This window comes from Salvelinus sp. IW2-2015, linkage group LG5 (assembly GCF_002910315.2).
Source record: "Salvelinus sp. IW2-2015 linkage group LG5, ASM291031v2, whole genome shotgun sequence".
Lineage (NCBI taxonomy): Eukaryota > Metazoa > Chordata > Actinopteri > Salmoniformes > Salmonidae > Salvelinus > Salvelinus sp. IW2-2015.
Window position 1 is genome coordinate 25,091,335 of NC_036844.1, and position 13,793 is coordinate 25,105,127.

The window sequence follows — 13,793 nt, forward strand, 5'->3', positions numbered from 1 at the left end:
CAAGCAGACACCACGACGGACATCAAGGAACTTCACTGGATTCTATGTAAACTGGAAACCATATATCCTGAGGCTGCATTTATTGTAGCTGGGGATTTTAACAAAGCAAATTTGAGATCGGCAAATCCGACCACGACGCCATCTTGCTCCTACCGTCTTATAGGCAGAAACTCAAACAGGATGTACCAGTGACTAGAACCATTCAACGCTGGTTTGACCAATCGGAATCCACGCTTCAAGATTGTTTTGATCACGCAGACTGGGATATGTTCCGGTCAGCCTCAGAGAACAACATCGATCTATGAGCTGACTCGGTGAGTGAGTTTATAAAGAAGTGCATTGGAGATGTTGTACCACTGTGACTATTAAAACCTACCCTAATCAGAAACCGTGGATGGATGGCGGCATTCACACAAAACTGAATGCGCAAACCACCGCATTTAACCACGGAAAGAGTTCTGGGAATATGGCTGAATTTAAACAGTGTATTCCCTCTGTAAGGCAATCAAACAAGCGAAATGCCAGTACAAGGACAAAGTGGAGTCACAATTCAAAGGCTCAGACACGAGACATATGTGGCAGGGTCTACAGGAAATCACTGACTACAAAAAGAAAACAAGCCACGTCAAGGACACCGACATTGCGCTTCCAGACAAACATAAAATCTTCTTTGCCTGCTTTGAGGATAATACAGTGTCACTGTCGTGGCCCCCCGCTAACAAGGACTGCACCCCACCCCCCCTTCTCCGTGGCTCTCCATGAGTAAAACATTTAAACGTGTTAACCCTCGCAAGGCTGCTGGCCCAGACGGCATCCCTTGCCGCGTCCTAAGAGCATGCACAGACCAGCTGGCTGGTGTGTTTACGGACATATTCAATCACTCCCTATCCCAATCTGCTGTCCCCACATGATTCAAGATGGCCACCGTTGTTCCTGTACCCAAGAAAGGAAAGATAACTGAACTAAATGACTACCGCCCCGTAGCACTCACTTCTGTAATCATGAAGTGCTTGAAGAGACTAGTCAAGGATCATATCACCTTCGTCTTACCTGCCACCCTAGACCCACTTCAGTTTGAATAACGCCCCAACAGGTCCACAGACGATGCAATCACCATTACACTGCCCTATCCCATCTGGACAAGAGGAATACCTACAGTTGAAGTCGGAAGTTTAGATACACCTTAGCCAAATATATTTAAACTCAGTTTWAAAAAATTCCCTGTCTTAGGTCAGTTAGGATCACCACTTCATTTKAATAATGTGAAATGTCAGAATAAGTAGAATAAGTAGAGAGAATTATTTATTTTAGCTTTTATTTCTTTCATCACATTCCCAGTGGGTCAGAAGTTCATATACACTCAATTAGTATTTGGTAGCATTGCCTTTAAATTGTTTAACTTGGGTCAAATGTTTCAGGTAGCCTTCCACAAGCTTCCCACAATAAGTTGGGTGAATTTTGGCCCATTCCTCCTGACAGAGCTGGTGTAACTGAGTCAGGTTTCTAGGCCTCCTTTCTCGCACACGCCTTTTCAGTTCTGCCCACAAATGTTCTATGGGATTGAGGTCAGGGCTTTGTGATGGCCACTCCAATACCTTGACTTTGTTGTCCTTAAGCCATTTTGCCACAACTTTGGAAGTATGCTTTGTCATTGTCCATTTGGAAGACCCATTTGTGACCAAGCTTTAACTTCCTGACTGATGTCTTGAGATGTTGCTTCAATATATCCACATCATTTTCTTTCCTGATGATGCCATCTATTTTGTGAAGTGCACCAGTCCCTCTGGCAGCAAAGCACCCCCACAACATAATGCTGCCACCCCCGTGCTTCACGGTTGGGATGGTGTTCTTTGGCTTGCAAGCCTCCCCCTTTTTCCTCCGAACATAACGATGGTCATTATGGCCAAACAGTTCTATTTTTGTTTCATCAGACCAGAGGACATTTCTACATGTGCAGTTGCAAACCGTAGTCTGGCTTTTTTATGGACGTTTTGGAGCAGTGGCTTCTTCCTTGTTGAGCGGCCTTTCAGGTTATGTCGATATAGGACTCGTTTTACTGTGTATATAGATACTTTTGTACCTGTTCTGGGATTGATTTGTACTTTTCACATTTTTTCTCTGAGGTCTTGGCTGATTTGTTTTGATTTTCCTATGATGTCAGGCAAAGAGGCACTGAGTTTAAAGGTAGGCCTTGAAATACATCCACAGGTTCACCTCCAATTGACTCAAACGATGTCAATTAGCCTATCAGAAGTTTCTAAAGCCATGACATCATTTTCTGGAATTTTCCAAGCTGTTTAAAGGCACAGTCAACTTAGTGTATGTAAACTTCTGACCCACTGGAATTGTGATACAGTGATATGTAAGTGAAAATATCTGTCTGTAAACAATTGTTGGAAAAATGACTTGTGTCATGCACAAAGTAGATGTCCTAACCGACTTGCCAAAACTATAGTTTGTTAACAAGATATTTGTGGAGTGGTTGAAAAACGAGTTTAAATGACTCCAACCTAAGTGTATRTAAACTTCCGACTTCAACTGTACCTCATCTATGATTACTGATATCCCAGAATTAGGATGGCCACATTCCTGTGTGTGTGTGTGTTTGTGTCTGTGTGCATCTGGATGTGTGTGTGTTTATGTGTATGGAAGAGTGGGGCTGTTACTGTCAGTAAGTGCTCTTTCTTTTATGTATGTGTTTATTACTGTGTGACAGACAGAACACAGGTCTAAGGTACACTATACAGTATATACAAAAGAATATGGACACCCCTTCAAATTAGTAGATTTAGCTATTTCAGCCACACCTGTTGCTGACAGGTGTATACAATTGAGCACACAGCCATGCAATCTCCATAGACAAATATTGGCAGTAGAATGGCCTTACTGAAGAGCTCAGTGACTTTCAACATAAGATGTCACCTTCCCAACAAGTCAGTTCGTCAAATTTCTGCCCTGCTACAGCTGCCCCGGTCAACTGTAAGTGCTGTTATTGTGAAGTGGATACGTCTAGGAGCAACAACGTCTCAGACGTAAAAAAGTAGACCACACAAGCACACAGAACCGGACCACCGAGTGCTGAGTTCCAACCTGCCTCTGGAAGCAACGTCAGCACAAGAACTGTTCGTTGGAAGCTTTATGAAATGGGTTTCCATGTCCAAGTAGCTGCACACAAACCTAAGATCACCATGCACAATGCCAATCGACAGCTGGAGTGGTGAAAAGCTCGCCGCCATTGGACTCTGGAGCAGCGGAAACATGTTCTCTGGAGTGATGAATCACGCTTCACCATCTGGCAGTCCGATGGATGAATCTTGGTTTGGCGGATGCCAGGAGAATGCTACCTGCTCCAATGCATAGTGCCAACTGTAAAGTTTGGTGGAGGAGGAATAATGGTCTGCGGATGTTTTTCATGGTTCGGGCCAGGCCCCTTAGTTCCATTGAAGGGAATTCTTACAGCTGTAGCATACAATGACATTCCTGACGATACTGTGCTTACAACTTTGTGGCAACAGTTTGGGGAAGGCCCTTTCCTGTTTCAGCATGACAATGTCCCCGTGCACAAAGCGAGGTCCATATGGAAATGGTTTGTCGAGATCGGTGTGGAAGAACTTGACTGGCCTGCACAGAGCCCTGACCTCAACCCCATCGAGCACCTTTGGGATGAATTGGAACGCCGACTGCAAGCCAGGACTAATCCCCCAACATCATTGCCCAACCTCACTAATGCTTTTGTGGCTGAATGGAAGCAAGTCCCCGCAGCAGTGTTCCAACATCTAGTGGAAATCCTTCCTAGAAGAGTAGAGGCCGTTATAGCAGCAAAGGGGGGACCAACTCCATATTAATGCCCATGRTTTTGGAATGAGATGTTAGACAAGCAGGTGTCCACATCATTTTGGTAATGTAGTGTACCTTTATGTTGTATCTTTCGACCATACCCTGCAATCACATCATCATGAAAGAACATCTCAAATGCACTGTAGCATGAACGATACAGGTAACTGCCAAAATAAAGAAAACACCAACATAAAGTGTCTTAATAGGGCGATGGGCCACCACGAGCCAGAACAACTTCAATGCACCTTGGCATAGATTCTACAGGTGTCTGGAACTCTATTGGAGGGATTCTTCCACGGGAAATTCCATAATTTGCTGTTTTGTTGATGGTGGTAGAATCTCCCATAAGTGTTCACTTGGGTTGAGATCTGGTAAATGAGGCGGTTATAGCATGGTTTACATTGTTTTCATGCTCATCAAACCATTTAGTGACCAATCAAGCTCTGTGGATGGGGSCATTGTCATMCTATGGAGGCATAGCCACCGTAGTCAAAATAATGGTCTACCCAGCATTTTTACACATTACCCTAAGCATGATGKGATGTTAATTGCTGAATTAACTCAGGAACCACACCTGTGTGGAAGCACATGCTTTCAATACACTTTGTATCCCTCATTTACTCAAGTGTTTCCRTTATTTTGTCAGTTACCTGTCCATTCCAGTGGTTGTTTAACTAACCTAATCCTGTGTCAGGTCTAGGCTGAAACTCAACAGTGGTATACAAACCTTTTCCTTYTGCAATGTGATCCAAGGTGGGTTTATGAAGCCTGATGAGGCATGAAGTGAGAGACAAAGGCTTAGTGTTTACTTTGGTCCTGCATCAASACAAATCTGTCTCCCTTCCAGCTCATTTTGCCATTAATGGGGTCTCTATGATGGATCCAGCCAGAGAGAGGTAGCCTATTACTCCAAATCGCAGTGATTACAGCAGCTCCTTTTACAATGTGTTTTATCAAAGGGGTACACAATATGGCAGATAAATACAAAGTACTTATTAATAAATCTCCTCAGTTGGTTAAAAAATCTTTGCACTCAAAATAGTTGCATGGCTTATAATGACTGGCACAGCAGTTTTGCCATTTTGTTATCTCAAACTTAACTAACCCCACCACATTTCTGATGAACTTGCCTGTTAAAACTTGTATCTCGTAATATTTGTTCAGATGGGTGACAAGGAATTATCTATCACTGTGACAGCTCTTTAAAAAGTGACATGGTACATAATCACCCCATTGTCTGTCAACTCTCACCCGTTTCTCATAACTCTATTCAACGCCTGCCAGGTCTCTGCTGGCATTGTTGTTGTGTAAATATATTCCGGGAAATAGAGCTCCTGCCACTGTATTAGCATGAGAGGTACAGGATATGCAGGTAAGTAAGGCTTTGCACAGTAGATGGCAGCCATCCAGTGGAGGTAAGGGGACTGTCAGTCAGTGCTTTGTTCTGCTGCAACAGTGACGTGCATAACCAACGGCTCTGGAGTTACCGAGACTGGATGACGATGCCAAATGGAGGATGACGGTGCCAATGTCTGTTCTCATGTTCTCCTGTTTCACAGGCCATGCATGTTTAATACCTTAACCAGTAACAAACCCATGTCAAACCCTAATAGACCTTGGTGGTTAGCAGTAATAGGTGCTCACCCCATGCTCACCTCATGTCAGACCTATGTTTAAGCAGGCCTGCTGATGCTGTGCTCAGTGTATTGTCATACACACATGTCACTGTCATTACAGAGTAATGTAGTTGTCCAATCAATAAACAATTAGCCAGTACTAACAGGGCTGTATGTATGATGGTAGTCTACAGATTCTGGCTTGTTTTTGGCCAGCAATCCAAGCAGAAAATTCCTGTAACAGTTTCAAGAATCCTTGGTTTTTGGGAAGTCATCTCGCCAGTATCCCTGCCAGATACCGTAAGAACAACAACGGCACGCTATGTACACCTCATTTCACAAGAAAGCAATGCCATACGAAAACAATCCTAGCTTCTGAAATAAGCTTCACAAAAAGCATTATTGTTTAACAATGTACTGTATATGGCACTTGTCTTGCACAACTATTCCTTCATACTCTGACAGTGTTAGTCATGTGATTTCTAGTTATTAGCTTTGTGTTCAAGGAAAGGCTGTGGTAGTAGCACTGTATATTTGTACATGATTATGAGGTTAATCTTCTACTGGGTGATAATGAAGAGTCAGGGAGTTGTGGAAAGCCCGAGTTCACTCTGCAACAATCAGAGATAAGGCTGTTTGACCGGAGGGGAGTGTCGCCCTGACTAGTGGTCAATGGCTACAATTCCCAGAATTCCCCAGGCAGACAGCGGAGGTTTCCCACTTTCTCAGAGCCATGGAAACTGCTGATCTAACCTTGAATCAACAAAACATATAAATACCTGCCTCACAGCCTCAACCAAGCTGTGAAAATGGGCTGCACATGGACTTCTCTTTGGCTGGGAGTGCAGGTGGCCCCTTCCATAGAATTGACACAGGAGACTGTCTAATTATTATAATTGTTTAATGTTTTAAGTGTAATTGTGCCTTTTCAGCTTCAATTTGTTTAAAAAAAATAACTGGACAGTGTTTCATGTGTTAGTTAGCGACACATTTCAAGCATTYGAGCAGAGCTATTCTGTTCAGGAGTTGTGTGATTGCAGGGATAGTATAGTACCTTGACATGTTACATGYATCAGCCTGACTGACAGGAAGTCTTACTTTGGTATTCTGGGAATTACCTACCTCTGTAGAAGAGACAGAAAACCAACTAACACTTCAAAATGTACAAAATATTTGATTTCATTTTCACAATAAGATCAATTTACTTCATTGGTTATATTAAACAAAAGGTTATATAAAAAATAATTTTTGACAAACAAAATCTGTGCCAACTGAACCTATTTTCACGCATCAATACTAATAACAAGGCGTGCCAATATCACTCATATATATACACACACACACAGTCATGGCCAAAAGTTTTTAGAATGACACAAATATKAATTTTCACAAAGTCTGCTGCCTCAGTTTGTATGATGACAATTTGCATATACTCCAGAATATTCTGAAGTGATCAGATGAATTGCAATATCCCTCTTTGCCATGCAAATGAACTGAATCCCAAAATAACATTTCCACTGCATTTCAGCCCTGCCACAAAAGGACCAGCTGACATCATGTCAGTGATTCTCTCGTTAACACAGGTGTGAGTGTTGACGAGGACAAGGCTGGAGATCACTCTGTCATGCTGATTGAGTTCGAATAACAGACTGGAAGCTTCAAAAGGAGGGTGGTGCTTGGAATCATTGTTCTTCCTCTGTCAATCATGGTTATCTGCAAGGAAACACGTGCCATCATCATTGCTTTGCACAAAAAGGGCTTCACAGGCAAGGATATTGCTGCCAGTAAGACTGCACCTAAATCAATCATTTATCGGATCATCAACAACTTCAAGGAGAGAGGTTCAATTGTTGTGAAGAAGGCTTCAAGCGCCAGGACCGTCTCCTAAAGTTGATTCAGCTGCGAGATCAGGGCACCACCAGTACAGAGCTTGCTCAGGAATGGCAGCAGGCAGGTGTGAGTGCATCTGCACGCACAGTGAGGCAAAGACTTTTGGAGGATGGCCTGGTGTCAAGAAGGGCAGGAAAGAAGCCACTTCTCAACAAGGAAAATCATCAGGGACAGACTGATATTCTGCAAAAGGTACAGGGATTGGACTGCTGAGGACTTGGGTAAAGTCATTTTCTCTAATGAATCCCCTTTCCGATTGTTTGAGGCATCCGGAAAAAAGCTTGTCCGGAGAAGACAAGGTGAGCGCTACCATCAGTCCTGTGTCATGCCAACAGTAAAGAATCCTGAGGCCATTCATGTGTGGGGTTGCTTATCAGCCAAGGGAGTGGGCTCACTCACAATTCTAAGAACACAATTTTAAGAACACAGCCATGAATAAAGAATGGTACTTCTCCCAACCATCCAGGAACAGTTTGGTGACGAACAATGCCTTTTCCAGCACGATGGAGCACCTTGCCAAAAGGCAAAAGTGATAACTAAGTGGCTCGGGGAACAAAACATCGATATTTTGGGTCCATAGCCAGGAAACTCCCCAGACCTTAATCACATTGAGAACTTGTGGTCAATCCTCAAGAGGCGGGTGGACAAATAAAACCCCACAAATTCTTACAAAATGCCAAGCATTGATTATGCAAGAATGGGCTGCCATCAGTCAGGATGTGGCCCAGAAGTAATTGACAGCATGCCAGGGCAGATTGCATAGGTCTTGAAAAAGAAGGGTCAACACTGCAAATATTGACTCCTTGCATCAACTTCATGTAATTGTCAATAAAAGCCTTTGACACTTATGAAATGCTTGTAATTATACTTTAGTATTCCATAGTAACATCTGACAAAAAAATCTAGACACTGAGGCAGCAAACTTTGTGAAAATTAACATTTGTGTCATTCTCAAAACTTTTGGCCACGACTGTATGTATATATACACAGTTGAAATCGGAAGTTTACATACACTTAAGTTGTAGTCATTAAAACTCATTTTTCAACCACTCCACAAATGTCTTGTTAACAAACTATAGTTTGGCAAGTCGGTTAGGACATCTACTGTGTGCATGACACAAGTAATTTTTCCAACAATTGTTTACAGACAGATTATTTCACTTATAATTCACAGTGTCACAATTCCAGTGGGTCAGAAGTTAACATACACTAAGTTGACTGTGCCTTTAAACAGCTTGTCAAATCCCAGAAAATTATGACATGGCTTTATAAGCTTCTGATAGGCTAATTGACATMGTTTGAGTCAATTGGAGGTGTACCTGTGGATGTATTTCAATGCCTACCTTCAAACTCAGTGCCTCCTTGCTTGACATCATGGGAAAATCAAAAGAAATCAGCCAAGACCTCAGAAACATCATTTTAGACCCCCAAGTCTGGTTCATCCTTGGGAGCAATTTCAAACGCCTGAAGGTACCACGTTCATCTGTACAAACAATAGTACGCAAGTGTAAACACCATGGGACCAAGCAGCCGTCATACCACCTAGGAAGGAGACACGTTCTGTCTCCTAGAGATGAACGTACTTTGGTGCGAAAGGTACAAATCAATCCCAGAAGAACAACAAAGGACCTTGTGAAGATGCTGGAGGAAACAGGTACAAAAGTATCTATATCCACAGTAAAACGAGTCCTATATCGACATAACCTGAAAGGCCGCTCAGCAAGGAAGAAGCCACTGCTCCAAAACCGCCATAAAAAAAGCCAGACTACGGTTTGCAACTGCACATGGAGACAAAGATCCTACTTTTGGAGAAATGTCCTCTGGTCTGATGAAACAAATATAGAACTGTTTGGCCATAATGACCATCGTTATGTTTGTGGAGGAAAAAGGGGGAAGCTTGCAAGCCAAAGAACACCATCCCAACCGTGAGGCACGGGGGTGGCAGCATCATGTTGTGGGGTGCTTTGCTGCAGTAGGGACTGGTGCACTTTACAAAATAGATGGCATCATCAGGAAAGAAAATGATGTGGATATATTGAAGCAAAATCTCAAGACATCAGTCAGGAAGTTAAAGCTTGGTCACAATGGGTCTTCCAAATGGACAATGACAAAGCATACTTCCAAAGTTGTGGCAAAATGGCTTAAGGAAAGCAAAGTAGGTATTGGAGTGGCCATCACAAAGCCGTGACTTCAACCCTATTGAAAATTTGTGGGCAGAACTGAAACGTGTGTGTGAGCAAGGAGGCCTAGAAACCTGACTCAGTTACACCAGCTCTGTCAGGAGGAATGGGCCAAAATTCACCCAACTTATTGTGGGAGGCTTTTGGAAAGCTACCCGAAACATTTGACCCAAGATTTTGCTAAGGTGTATGTAAACTTCWGACTTCAACTGCATATAGTACCCACTACCTGCCACCATGAGAAGTAGACATAAATCATTCACTTGAGCAAGGCAGCTCTATTGCATAGGGCTAATTGAACCTTAGCTCAGCTTTCATTTTCATGCATTTTAGACTACAGCTGAGAAATATAACATGTCTTTGTCCGGTAACCTAGAGCACACTGTATCAACCACAGAGAAATAAATAAACATTCAATGCTTATGTCCTGGATCATTATTATTTAAATGTTTTCATCCAACACATCACATCACACAAGGCATTCATTAAAGCTGGACACCTGTCCCAGGGAAAAGGTGTATTACTGGCCCATGTAAGACTACTGAATATTTGTGATTAGAAAACATTGTTATGAATTAAAATGTTTAATAGAGATGAAATAAGAAAGTTATTGCTGTTACAGTAAAACATTGTCGTATTATCGTTGGTGCTGTGCATCGATTGTTTAAAAAAACTAAACATARTTATAGAAACACAAGATAAGAATTGATCATTTCCTTCAGCAGACACTTGAGATGACAGACATAATGCACGTTGCAGGGATGGATTCAATCATTGCTTTTGCACATTATCCACTCATATCCTTTTGACACGTCTCACCTAACTGAGTATGTGCAAGAGAGTGCATTGTTGGTCTCATAGGTCCCTTTCCCATCCACTCTGCAAACATCCTCGATATTTGTTCTCCCGATWGGCAATACATTGGCAAGTAATGTTTGGACCTGTCACAATTTTACAGATGTATTACAGATGTTGTTCAATAGTTTTAGAGTTCATCATTTTGAGGATGGAGTCACCCAAACATCTCATGTTCTCCAGATCCTTATGGCTGATCTTTAYGTYTGTCCTTATGGAGACTTCCCCAGATCACYTATGTCCATCCTCGTGTCCCCCCTTGCCTCGCCCCTAGAACCAGATAGGGATGTACAGTGTAGGGAACATTAGAGTGAGCCCTGGTCAGTTGCAACAGTGCAGGAGCATGAGCAGCGCTACCTAGACGTGTCAAGGAAGAGTCTCTTAAACCAACGGCCCACTGCCATGTCCACTCTTATCACGAGGGTCACCCCCACCAGAACAAACACACTGCTCCGGGAACCCTTAGGCCTCGAACATCAACCTGCAGATTTCTAGATTTTTAGAGAAGAAATAATGCTTAATAAAATGGCAGAGAAGACGTGATGATTAATAACATGGTATAGAATGCACACGACTCATTTYGAGAGCATGATCTATCACACAGAACAGGAAGGAAGGACACTAAAAACATATACTGTGGTTCATGTGAATTGGCACGTGAGTGCAAAAATCTTCCACACCATTAGAGGTCTCCTGAGGATACCAGTTGCACAGACTGATGCAAAGATCTGAGAAGAGGGGAGAGGAGGTCCTGAGTCAATCGCAGGGGTGTGTCTGTGTTTGTTTATCTGTGCCCCATTAATGAATAGGTAGCGTGTTGCAAGCTGTAGAAGGGCAGAGCTGAACTGCTGGGGACTCTCCCTCAGTCTCATCTCCATGATAGCATTGTCCTCGCTTTCCTCCCCACTGCCTCCTCTTCCTCCTCGTCCACCGCGCACCTTAACACCCGTGGGCGCAGAGGAGCAGTGGACAAGCCACTGCACACGTGCAAACATACAGACGTGTCAGCAAAAACTGAGCTTCATATTCATGATCAATATCGGTCTGTGATTTATTTAGAAATTCAATCTTACACTTAACCAGCATGGCTACCACAACATTCTGCAGCGATAAGCCATGCCATCTGGTTTGTGCTTAGTGGGACTATCATTTGTTTTTCAACAGGACAATGACCCAACACACCTCTTGGCTTTGTTAGGGGCTATTTGACTAAGAAGGAGAGTGATGGAGTGCTGCATCAGATGACGTGGCCTCCACAATCCCCCGACCTCAAACCCATTGAGATGGTTTGGGATGAGTCGGACCATAGAGTGAAGGAAAAGCCACCAACAAGTGCTCAGCATATGTGGGAACTCCTTTGAGAATGCCAGGAGTGTGCAAAGCTGTCATCAAGGCAAGGGTGGCTATTTGAAGAATCTCAAATATAAAATATATTTGGCCAGTCGTCCCCCTAAGGAACCCTGGCTGGTTCCCCAGAGAGCAGTGCATGCGCTGGTAGAGCAGGGGAGATGAGGTGGTGCAGCTCTCCTGGGGGCTGATGCCCGTGCTGGCCCTGTAGCGGGGGGGGGGGGGGGGATCGATCCAGGGCCTTGGACAGGGGCTGGTACCCTGGTCTTGATGAATACGGTGAGGGGGGTCCGCCAGAGCAGAGCAAGCCCTAAGCCAGCAGAGAGAAGGCAGCTCTGGGAGGGCCCGCTGGACCAGGCTGATCAGCTCAGCCAGGTTCATAAGCTGTCCTCCGGGATTTCAGCAATAACCACTGTAGCCCAAAACAGACAGACAGCAGGGGCAGGATCCAGTGGGCCGTGAACACCGTACCACCAGGACTGTTCAGGTTGCTGTAGCGCCACAGCAGTTACTGTAGATCCAGGAGCCCAGAGAGGCCAGAGCAGGATGTAGATCAGGTTCTTCAGACAGCTGTCCTGCACCCGTGACAGGCGGGGAGGAACAGGAGGGATGGCAGGAGCCCTGCTCCTCATGACAGCCATGAAAGGAGTGGGAGAGAGAGCCTAAAAACACCCCAGGCAGGCCAGGGAAGTGCTGCTCTCCCTCCTCACAACTGAGGGGGACAGGACCGGGGATGGCAGCAACCCGGCAGGTTTCAGGGGGTCATGGACAGGGGGTAGTACGAGGCCGTCCAGGTGAGATGGAAGGGGACATAGAGGCTCAGGGAGAAAAGCAGAAAGGTGACCACACAGCCCTCTGCTATTACATAGCTGTCAGAGAGCAGGGAGGCACAGCGCAGGAGGCAGGGTCAGTCAGTCATCCTTGGGGCACTTCTCCACCCTCAACCGCTGCAGTCTTGCTGGCCCAGTCAGGCTCTCCAGAGCACCAGTAGCTCAGAGGAGATGGCTACAGCCGCCAGGCACCAGGACCCTCAGCATAGCCCTGTGTAAACAGCTGACCTGCAGCTATCACCCCCCAGTGGCTGCCACAAAGGGACACTCAGCTCTCCCTCACCAGCACAGAGGACATCATACCACGCAGGTACATGCCAGGAAAGTATGCCGGCCGCGATCTTGGCTGGGTTGAAGCATGCCCATGTGGCTCGGCAGGTGTCTCGAACAGAGGTCAGGTACAGTGCAGGGAGGTCACTAGCTCTGGGGTGGGAGAGCCATTTTGACAGTGGTGAGGTACTCAGAGGAGGCAGCGGGAGAAGTCTGCATGCAGCTGAGAGACAGACACTCTGGATGTCTTTGGCTATTCATGGTTCAAATATGTGCAGAGACGTGCAGTAAACTGTAATATTCAATATACAGCACATTAATGTATCTGACATGATTACAGCTCTGTGATTACCTGTTTGGCATTGATCCACAGCGCCTCCGCCTGGCTGAAACCTGCTGGTGCACCCCTGTCTGGCTGTCTGCAGGGACCCGAGACAGCAGGACCTGCCCACACTGCTGTAGGGTATGGGTATGCCCAGGAGCAGGGCAAGGGTAGGCACAGATCTGTCTTGGGCACCCCCTCAGAATCACTCTACAGGGAGATAGAGACAAGACAAAGGTCATTCAACATGGAATAATCAATGCCAGACATTACATTTTGTCAGCTGGTTATTGTCATGCAAAAGACTGCTGATCTCAAGGTAATTGACAGGTAGACTAATTAACAAACACATGTAGCATCTCCAGGCCTCCATGCATATAAGCCGCTGATGTGTGCCTTTGGACATTTACATTTGGAAAAGTTAATAACTCTATTTAATATACACCATCACAATAAATGCATTATTTATTTTAAGAAAATGTATTTCAGAAGAACAGAATATGAGTATGAGTTAGCCAAATCTGGCTATGGCTATCTGGCTATGCACCCTGCCATAAGGCTGTAGAGTTGTTCATTTATTAGACAAGATATGCTTAAGTCCCATGTCATTATTTTATATTATAATTGAACTTCGCTGAATAAAATA

The 13,793-nt window shown here is 44.5% G+C and overlaps 1 long non-coding RNA gene and 1 pseudogene across 1 annotated transcript; both read right to left on the reverse strand.

The window, feature by feature from the left end:
• Positions 1-6,337: 6,337 nt before the first annotated feature.
• On the reverse strand, positions 6,338-13,536 carry LOC139027760 (uncharacterized). The gene is made up of 2 exons (XR_011479907.1): positions 13,178-13,536; positions 6,338-10,648 (listed from the first exon to the last, which is right to left on the reverse strand). It is a non-coding gene; the product is annotated as an uncharacterized lncRNA (long non-coding RNA).
• On the reverse strand, positions 10,876-12,626 carry LOC139027797 (GPI ethanolamine phosphate transferase 3-like; annotated as a pseudogene).
• Positions 13,537-13,793: the final 257 nt, after the last annotated feature.